The 9,848-nt window shown below is 41.9% G+C and overlaps 1 protein-coding gene and 1 pseudogene across 1 annotated transcript in view; both read right to left on the reverse strand.

Annotated features, from left to right (window-relative positions):
• The window catches only part of PKHD1 (PKHD1 ciliary IPT domain containing fibrocystin/polyductin), a 454,138-nt gene that overhangs the window by 276,731 nt on the left and 167,559 nt on the right, over nt 1-9,848 (reverse strand). The gene's annotated exons all lie outside the window — the stretch shown is intronic.
• LOC118000835 lies at nt 6,670-8,791 on the reverse strand (annotated as a pseudogene).

A 9,848-nucleotide genomic window follows, 5' to 3' on the forward strand; every position in this document is an offset into this window, starting at 1 on the left:
AAGGGAAGGGAAGGGAAGGGAAGGGAAGGGAAGGGAAGGGAAGGGAAAGTAAGAAGTCTATGTAGCAGGCTGCTGCAGTAAATGGAGGATGAGTGCAGTGGTTCAGACAAGAAGTTCAGGAAGTTTGACTAAGGGTTAGGCAATGCATCTGGAGACTATAAAAATTTGAGATCTCTTTTGGAGAACCAAGAGGACTGGATGATTGGATCTAGAGGTAAAGGAGAAGATGCCAATAATACCTCATAGCCCCATAGCAGAAGCAAGTTGGTAGATAAACAGGGGCATCTGGGGAAGAAAATGAAGAGTCCATTGAATAAACATTTATTGAGCACCTACTATGCTATGTCCCATGTGCTCTTCTAGCCACTGGGAATATAGTAGTAAGCAAAACAGTCAAAAATCCCTGCCCTCATGTAGTTTATATTCTAGTGGCATTCGCTTTTAGACATACCACACTTTAGATGACCATTTTAGGCAGGTTACATTTTAGATATTAAAGAGACTATCCAAGTGAAAAGTCTGGAGCTCAGAAAAGATGTCTGAGGTTAGATAAATAAATATATAAACAGATGTTAATCCGTGGAAATTAGTGATATTGCTTGGGAGAAAGTATATAGTTATAAATGAAGACTATCCAAGCCTGAGCCCATGGGAACATTGTCATTCCAAAATTGAGTAGATGAGGAGAAACCTAAAAGGAGCAGTAGAAGGAAGAAAACCAAAAGATGAAGATAACACACTTGCCAATAACTAAACAAAACAATGCAGAAACTCATTCCTCCCCATCTCCTAACTCTGTTATTATTTTTAGGGTCTGGGCACCCCTCCCAGTGTCTCTTGTCCTTGAGTCCTATTCCCCACTGTTCATCTCTCTTCCTGCAGAGTAGCAGGATATGAGCTTTGAGGGGAAAGGATGAAGAGAAAACCCGGCCCTTCTACCATTTCTCATTTCTCCCTTCTTCCTGCTAGCTCCTGGCCCAAATTCTCTAGTCATATAATATCTCCAACAACAGGAGGAGGTGATGAGTAACCAGAGAAACTGGGGGAAGGCTGACTATGACTTGTGATTCCACCTTGCATCTGAACTGGTTCTCTCTACTCCCAGAAACCACACTGTGCCAGAAGTCTGCTTCTGGGCCACAGAAGCCACTCTGAGGACAGAGGGACTGAGAGCACCCTCTGTTACTAGTACTCAATAAGAAAAGAATTAAGATAGTAGAGCCCCAATGGAGAGAGATGTGTCCCCAGTATCCCACAGTGGAAATGGACTTACTTTCGCACACAATTAGTCTTATACTCAGTGGTCAACTGCTATACTCCCACTAGCATTAGACAGCAAGGAGATTTCGGTGAAATTGGCCTTTGGGAGCTCACCTGGATCCTTAACCACAAGGTTATCCTCATTTCTTTGAGAAAAATGCATCCTAAGTTCCAGACAACCATCTCACAAAGAGAACTCTTTGAACTCAAACCATTTGTGAATTTCAGGCGATCCAATTTACTGTGCTTCAGAAGAAGAGACTGTGACATTAACATTAATAGAAGATTATCTAGCAGACCAAAGAGATGGAATGGGGCATTTTTCATGTACCATTTCCCTCTGCCCTTGAGAACCACTTGCTGTGATAGCTCTGCTGGTTGAAGACAAAACCTGGCCCAAGAATCCTGCATGAGCTCAGCTCTGTGTCTGTACTGGGAGCCTTTGGCATCATTACTGGTTAATCTCTGGTGATATTGACGGAGCAGGGAACATGTGCCTGTAGGAAGAAGAAGGCTCAATGGAGCAATCCTCTAAATGTGCAGATCAGCTGACTGCATCCACAGCTGAGCAGGAAACATTTCTATACTGTGATGAAAGGGAATTGGGCATAGTCTGTTCCCAATGCTGAGAAGTCTACCATTTTGTTGGCACAGGGGTTTAGACTGAGGCTAACCAAGGTTATTTGGATGGTGCAGTGAGCCATGCTTTGATCGAAGGTCTTTTCTAAGGCATAAAAGAAAAGCTAACCTGGTTTCTACTCAATCTGAGCTTTACTATTGCTACTGTGATTAAAAATAAGTGAGAAAAATATAAAGATAAAACTCAACATACCCAGGAAATAGTGAATTGTAAAATATGTGGAAACATCTGTAACACTGTTCCTAGATCCTTCAAGGATTTCAGGCCAATTAAACAAATGGCGGGCGCCTGGGTGGCTCAGTTGGTTAAGCGACTGCCTTTGGCTCAGGTCATGATCCTGGAGTCCCGGGATCGAGTCCCGCATCGGGCTCCCTGCTCAGCGGGGAGTCTGCTTCTCCCTCTGACCCTCCCCCTTCTCATGCTCTCTCTATCTCATTCTCTCTCTCAGATAAATAAATAAAAATCTTAAAAAAAAATGGCATTCTTAGATCCTATAGAACTGTACTGGCCAGTCCTTTACTCAGAGGGGCAAAATCCTATTGGTCAGAGCAAAAGGCTTCTATAGCATGTCTTTAATTCCCACTCCTATTCATTGTCCAAAAAATTTATAAAACTTCAGGTATATTTCAGACCAGATAGATAGTATTTTTTATAATCATTGCTACAGTTTATGGTTTGGAGTGGAGGCAGCAATGAGGAAAAAAGGGCTAATTTTTAAGAGCATAATTTCTTTTTAGAAAAGCAATTGATACTGTTTAATATAAAAATATAGAGAAGCTAAAAGAAGATAATAAAAGCATCCACAATCTTACTACAACAGTTTAATAAATATCTTTTCTTTCCTATCCCTTCTATCCTATGTTCACAAATTGACAAAATTTCACATATAAATAATTAATACTATACATACTATAGAATGATGTTATAATTTTTGACATATCATTTTTGTAAATTCTCTTTACTTAACATAGTAAATATTGATATATTAATATATTCTCTTTACTTAATCCTATACTTAATGATAGCTGTATTATATATTATTTAACTCATAATGGTATCATAGTATCCCATTTACAAGATGTGTATTTTATACAGTAATCCCTTATTTCTTCATACTCCGTTTTTTCCCAATATTTTGCTCTCATGAACAATGCAGACATGGACATTCTTGAGCACAATTTTTATGCATGCTCACGGTTACCTCCTTAGAGCAAACTCCTAAAAGTGGCATTGCTATATCGAAGCATATACCTACTTTTAAGCCTATTGATATAATTACCAAATTGTCTTACAGGAAGACTCACAACTTCTACATCCACTAGCAGCACATATGAGTGTCAGTTCCTCAGACTTTCTACTACTTTTTTTTGGTCTTGGTCAATTTGATTGTTAAGGGAAAAAAAAAAAAAAAACACTTCTGTTTTAATTTGCATTTCTTTGATTACCAATAAGAAGAAGGTAGAAGAAAACTCATAAAAACAAAAAAGAATCTCTTTTCTGTCAACGTAGGACAAACCTGAGCCCCCTCCTCATGTACTCAGATTAACTGGATATTTAATTCATGATACAGTTATGCCTATTCACATTCTTTGCCAGATTTTAAATTTGTTGGGTGGGGGGATGGGGAGGCTGGGTGATGGACATTGGGGAGGGTATGTACTACGGTGAGCGCTGTGAATTGTGTAAGACTGATGAATCACAGACCTGTACCCCTGAAACAAATAATATATTATATGTTAATAAAAAAAATTTTTTAAAGACATTAATTTGTATCTATATCAGATAAGAATTTGGCATGTGATAAAGGTAATATTTAAAATTCTAAGGAAATGTTGCTGTATTAGCTTCCTATGCTGCTGTAACAAATAACTACCACATTGCTGTCTTAAAACAACACAAATGTATTACTTCATAGTTCTGAAGGTTGGAATTCCAAAAGTGGTTTCACTGAGCTAAAATCAAGGTGTAGGCAGGATTGTTTCCTTTTGGAGACTCTGAGGAAGGAAAATCTGTTTCCCTGCCTTTCTCTGCTGCTAATGGCCACCTTGTATTCCTTGGCTTGTGGGCTCTTCTGTCTTCATGGTGCATCCCTACTATCTCTGTTTTTTTCAATCCCATCCTCTTCTTTTTTGCATGACTCCTCCTGCATCCCTCTGATAAAGACTATGGTACTTACATTAAGCCCATCCAGGAAATCCATGATAATCTCTCCATTTCAAGATCTTTAACTTAATCACATCTGCAAAGTTCCTTTTGCCAAATAAGGCAAACTTCATGGGTTCCAGGAATTGCGACATGAACATATTCTGGGCCATTTTTCAGCCTATCACAACTGCACTGTTGAATAAATAGTATCGAGAAAACGTACTAGCTATTTGAAGAAAAAATTAGGTAATTGACTTAAACACTGTATCAAAATAAATTCTAGATGGATTAAAGCAGGTGTTGGCAAAATTGTTCTGTAAAGAACAGGATAGTAAATTGTTTTGGGTTTGCAGGCCAGATGGTCCGTGTTACCACTGCAGCATGACACGGCCATAGATAATACCTAAACACATGGATGGGCATGGCTGTGTGTAATATAATTTTGCTTACAAAAACAGGCAATGGGCCGGATTTAGCCCATGGGCCATACTTTGCCAACCCTGGATTAAAGACACTAATGTGGAAAAATAAATAAAAGCACCAGGAAACAAATAGGTAAATTTTTATATGTCTATATAGGAAAGGGTTTTCTGGGGTGCCTGGGTGGCTCAGTCAGTTAAGTGTCAGACTCTTGATTTTGGCTCAGGTCATGATCTCAGGGTTGTGAGACCCAGCCCTCTGTCCAGCTCACACTGGGTGTGGAGGCTGCTTAAGATTCTCTCTCTCTCTCTTAAAAAGAAAAAAAAATGAAAGAGTTTTCTAAGTGTGAAAACAAAGGCAGAAATCATAAAAAAAATACTTGTAAACTTGCTATTATACAGGCCAGAAAATGCCATAAAAATATTGAAGGTAAATAACTAGGAAAGAAACAGGTTCTTTATGCCCCTATCAAGAATATTACAAAGGGGGAGGGAGAATATTACAAAGGGAGCCAAAAGGGGTACAGGCCCACCTGGAATCCCAAAATAACCTGAAAAATTAAAATTGAGAAGATTGTTCTGGAAACCTGAAAGGAGTATCTTCAGTTTGTCTTTCTGCCACAGGTGAACACCAGCCATGTGTATGCAAAATAGAAGTGAGCCATGGGTGTCTTAAGTGTATGAAAAGGATGGAATGAGTGTTACCATCCTGTCTGGGCACGGTTTCATAATCTGTAAGATGAAAGTAATAATTCCAGTCTTCGCTACTTCACAGAGTTGTGAGAGTTAAATGAGAGGAAAGAATGGGAAGTGGTTTTGAAAATTATAAAGCACCAGGATCTAGGTAAAATCCAATTTTAACAAATACTGAATATAATGTCCAATTCAATGATACTCTTCCTCCATGACCAGGCTGAAAGCAGTACTATTAATAGTACTGCTTTGATGATATATATGGAAGAATTCTCTTTGAAGGAAAAATCACAAGCTCCAGCCCATGTAACAGTCCACTTACTTAGCAACATTGAATTTCTTTTGATACTAAAAAATGTAAAAAATGTCAAGTCAAGACTATTATTAACCATTTGATAAACTAAAAGAAGGTTACCAAGACTGGAACACTGCAGTGAGGCAGGGAGGAGTAAGAGGGGGCTGGAAAACATGGCAGAAGGAGTAGGCAGGAACTGCATCAGGTAGAACATCGTAATCATGTTAGAAATCTTGGGACTTCAGATCAGAAAGCACTGGAGAGCTTTGAGCTGCAGCATGATATAAAGAGTTCTGTGTTTTTAAAAGATCACCTTGGCTCCAGGGTAAACAATGACCTGGAGAGTGACAAAAATGGCAACTAACAGATAAACCAGAAAGTTTAAACAGTAGTCTGGGCACAAGTTGGTGGTATCATGAAGGAAGGTGATAGTAATGGGGGTGAAAAGAAGTAAATGGGTTCAAAAGTTATCCAAGAATTAAAATCAGGACTTGATGATGGACACAATATGGGAAATGATAGAAAAGGAGAAATCAAGAATGACAACCAGCTGATGGATTACTAGAAAACAGTAAATACCATTCCAGCCTTCTTAGAATAATAATGAGGCAGCTTCATTAAATCAAAACTGTAGGTATATGATAACAATGAAAATAACTAACATCTACTGAGTAGTTGCTTGATGTTTGTCCTTGTGCTAAGTGCTTTACATGTTTTAGTTCATTTAAACCACATAGCAGCACCATGAGAAATGTTTTTGTTTTAATTTTATTTGGCAGACAGGGGATTGGCAGAGCCACCTGGGGCTTCATTTTTCCAAAATTGGGTTGGCTTTTAGTTGGAGGCATGGGCAAGGGGGTGAACCCAGGACAGTAGACACCCCCCAAGGGTAGGATAAGAACTGGGGCTGAGGGCGCCTGGGTGGCTCAGATAGTTCAGCGTCTGCCTTCGGCTCAGGTCATGATCCCAGGGTTCCGGGATCGAGCTCCGCATCGGGATCCCTGCTCAGCGGGAAGCCTGCTTCTCCCTCTGCCTCTCTCTCTGTCTCTGTCTCTTATGAATAAATAAATAAAATCTTTAAAAAAAAAAAAAAAAAGAACTGGGGCTGAGCCTTAGGTGGGTTCTTTGTTCCCAGTGCTCCCCTGCACAGCTCCCTCCCCCAAAGGCTCTATGGCAGACACAAGAGTGGGGAGGCTGGGAGGGACCACAGTGGTTGTTCACTTGGATAGGACAGCAGAAGACTCAGACACCAGCCTCCCATCACAGGTCTCGATCTTCTTCACAACTACAGCCTTAAAGGAGCTGCCCTGGCTGAAGGCACTGGAGTCCCTGCCAGAGTCAAAGCTCAACTGGAAGAAGCTCAGGCCATAGTTGAGGTCAGGGCTTGTGAGCCTCCCATAGGCCGAGCTCAGGCCACCTTGAGTAGCCACTGGTGGTCTTAGTATGGATACTCATGTTCTGTATCCCAGACTCCAGCCAGCTCTCTTCACCCTCCAGCAGCTTGCAGTAGGTGGTTATCTCAATGACCAGGGCCAGCTTGATATTCATGAGCTCTCGGTACTCATGCAGTTGCCGTGCCAGTTTCTGCTTGGCTCACGGGGGAGCAGCCTCCAGCTCACCTACCTTGGCATTGGTATCCTTAATGGCCAGCTCCCTGTGCTCTCAGCATCAGCTATGGTGACCTCCAGGGAAGCCCTCTGGCTTTTGAGGCCCCTGAGCTCCAGCCTAATGTTGGCTGATGTTCTGGTTCATATCAGAAATCTCCATCTTCTGAATGGATAAAGAAGATGTGGTATAGATATACAATGGAATATTATGCAGCCATCAAAAGGAATGAAATCTTGCATTTGCAACGACATGGGTGGAACTGGAGGGTATTATGCTGAGCGAAATAAGTCAATCAGAGAAAGACATGTACCATATGATCTCACTGATATGAGGAATTCTTAATCTCAGGAAACAAACTGAGGGTTGCTGGTGTGGTGGGGGGTGGGAGGGATAGGGTGGCTGGGTGATAGACATTGGGGAGGGTATGTGCTATGTGAGCGCTGTGAATTCTGTAAGACTGTTGAATCACAGACCTGTACCTCTGAAACAAATAATACATTATATGTTAAAAAAAAAAAAAGAAAAAGAAAAAGAAGATAGCAGGAAGGGAAAAATGAAGGGGGAAAATTGGAGGGGGAGATGAACCATGAGAGACTATGGACTCTGAGAAACAAACTGAGGGTTCTAGAGGGGAGGAGGGTGGGAGGATGGGATAGCCTGGTGATAGATATTAAAGAAGGCATGTACTGAATGGAGCACTGGGTGTTATATGCAAGCAATGAATCATGGAACACTACATCAAAAACTAATGATATAATGTATGGTGATTAACATAATAAAAAAAAAAACTCCATCTTCATGTGTGAGAGGTCATGCTTCCCATCCAATGTCTGCAGCTCCTTGTACTTGATCTGGTACATGGTCTTGGTCTCAGCCTGGCTGCAGTTGGTGATTTCCTTGTAGTGGGCCTTGACCTTGGCGATAATGCCATCCAGGTCCAGGGAGTGGCTATTGTCCATGAACAGCACCACGGATGTGTCCGAGATCTGGGACTGCAGCTCACGGATCTCCTTTTCATACAGCTGCCTTAAGAAGCTGATCTCACCAGTCAGCCCTTCCAGGAGGAACTCCAGCTCTACTATGTTCATGTAAACTTTGTCCATATCCTTCTTGATGAGGACAAATTCATTCTCCATGTCTGCATGCCCTTTGATCTCCTCCTGTTTATTCTTAAAGTCCCCCACTAGCCCCTGCATGTTGCCATGCTCCACCTCCAGCTTCAGCTTCTCCTGGGCTACCGTGTGTCTGGCTGCCGCCGAGGGTTGTTGATATAACTCTTGAATGTGTTGCCCATGTTGCTCCAAGCAGGTTTCTGCTGCTGCAGGAGGCTTCATCTGGACTCCAGAATTTTGTTCTGCCACTCCAGGTACCACAACTTGTCAATGAAAGAGGCAAACTTGTTGTTGAGGGTCTGGATCTGCTCCTTGTCCTGGGTGTGCACAGCCTGGATGTTGGGGTCCACCTCCAGCTTAAGGGGGCTCAGCAGGCTCTGGTTCAGTGAGACAGCTATGATTCCCCTCATACCCCTGGCCCTGTCATAGCCTCCAACCACACTCATGCTGGTGCCCAGGCCACCTCAGAACCTGCTACCCACCCAGGAGAAGATGGAGAAGCTGATGCGTGCACCAGGAGCTCTCATGTAGGAGCGGCTACTGAAGGCCCTGGGGCTGGAGGTGGACATCTTGTAGGACTTCCAGGTCACCTGGATGACATGGTAGAGGCTGGAGTGGAGGCTGGGGTGGAGGAGAGTAGGCTGAACCTAACAGAGGTTCATGAAGGAGCCAAGAAGCTGTTTCTAGGTCAAAATGTTTCAGAATCATCTCTAGTTTATAGATATAGAAACTGCAACATTGAGGAATTGACTTTTTCAAGTTCCACCAGATAATCAATGGTAGAGATAGTATTTGGACCCAAGCAGTCTACTTCCAGAGCCTAAACTCCTGACATTCATCAAGAGAAAGATGAGTGAGTGAGTGAGTGCTCTATAACTGAGTCAGGACAAGATCATCTGGAGAAGATGGAGAATGTCAGCGAAAATTCTCATGTGCTAGCAGGAGAAAGTGGACTATAGAAATCTTGAAAGAAAGAAATGGATCATAGAGCTACCTATTTCCCCTTGGGAAGTTATGTGTCAAGACAGGAGCCTTGCTAGCTCCCTGGATTATGTGTCCAATGATAGAGAGTCAGTTATAGAAAATGGGATCCATTTTAGTGACTGTGATGGTAAACTGTATATGTCAACCTGACTGGGCTAAGGCCAAAGACAACTGGCCAAACATTATTTTGGTGTGTCTGTGAAGATGCTTCTGGATGAGATTAACATCTGAATCCATGGACTAAGTAAAGCTGATTGCCCTCCCTAATGAGGATGGGCCTCATCCAATCCATCAAAGACCCGAATAGTACCAATAGTACAAAAAAGGCTAAGTGAGAGGGAACCCCTGCCCAACTGCTGAGCTGAGACATTGGTCTTTTCCAGCCTTCAGATTTGGACTGAAACACTGGCTCTTCTTGGGTTTCAAATCTGCTGGCTTTTGGACTGCAACTTACAGCATTTGTTCTCCTAGTTCTCAGGCCTTTGGACTCAAACTAGAACTATATATATCAGCTCTCCTGGATCTCCAGCTTGACTGACTTTGGATCTTGGGACTTCTCAGCCTCTATAATCACATGAGTCAATTCCTTATAATAAATCTTATTATAATCCACAATATTAGGGTTCTCAGGATAAATAGAATATGATCTATCTATCTATCTATCTATCTATCTATCTATCTATCTATCTATC

The sequence above is a fragment of the Mirounga leonina genome, unplaced genomic scaffold (genome assembly GCF_011800145.1).
Source record: "Mirounga leonina isolate KUSES-001 unplaced genomic scaffold, KU_Mleo_1.0 Mir_53, whole genome shotgun sequence".
NCBI lineage: Eukaryota > Metazoa > Chordata > Mammalia > Carnivora > Phocidae > Mirounga > Mirounga leonina.